This window comes from Morone saxatilis, unplaced genomic scaffold, assembly GCF_004916995.1.
Source record: "Morone saxatilis isolate NCDOM2014 unplaced genomic scaffold, NCSU_SB_2.0 Contig18, whole genome shotgun sequence".
In the NCBI taxonomy this organism is placed as follows: domain Eukaryota; kingdom Metazoa; phylum Chordata; class Actinopteri; family Moronidae; genus Morone; species Morone saxatilis.
This window is the reverse complement of record NW_023339740.1, coordinates 17,380,031-17,380,263: the sequence shown is the minus strand read 5'-3', so window position 1 is coordinate 17,380,263 and position 233 is coordinate 17,380,031. Positions and strand designations below refer to the sequence as shown.

Sequence of the window (233 nt, the reverse complement as noted above, 5' to 3'; positions counted from 1 at the left end):
TGAGCGGGAGCTTTTGTCTTTAATTATGGATGAGTTTCGTCCAGCGTTACGTACAGCTGTAGAGGTTTTAGTGTGCAGCTCAGACTGACCTGGCCCTGGGGCATCCCGACGCAGCGGGCTGTCGTCTCCTCCTTCCCCACAATGTGGCTGACCAGAGGCTACAAGGAAAGGAACAATCTGTTGGCGAGGCAGACTCATGCACGCTAACACACGGCATTGTCTCTACAACACAC

At 53.6% G+C, this 233-nt stretch overlaps 1 protein-coding gene across 3 annotated transcripts in view; it reads left to right on the top strand.

Annotated features, from left to right (window-relative positions):
• foxj3 (forkhead box J3) overlaps positions 1-233 on the top strand; it is a 70,569-nt gene that overhangs the window by 55,500 nt on the left and 14,836 nt on the right. The window lies entirely within an intron of this gene.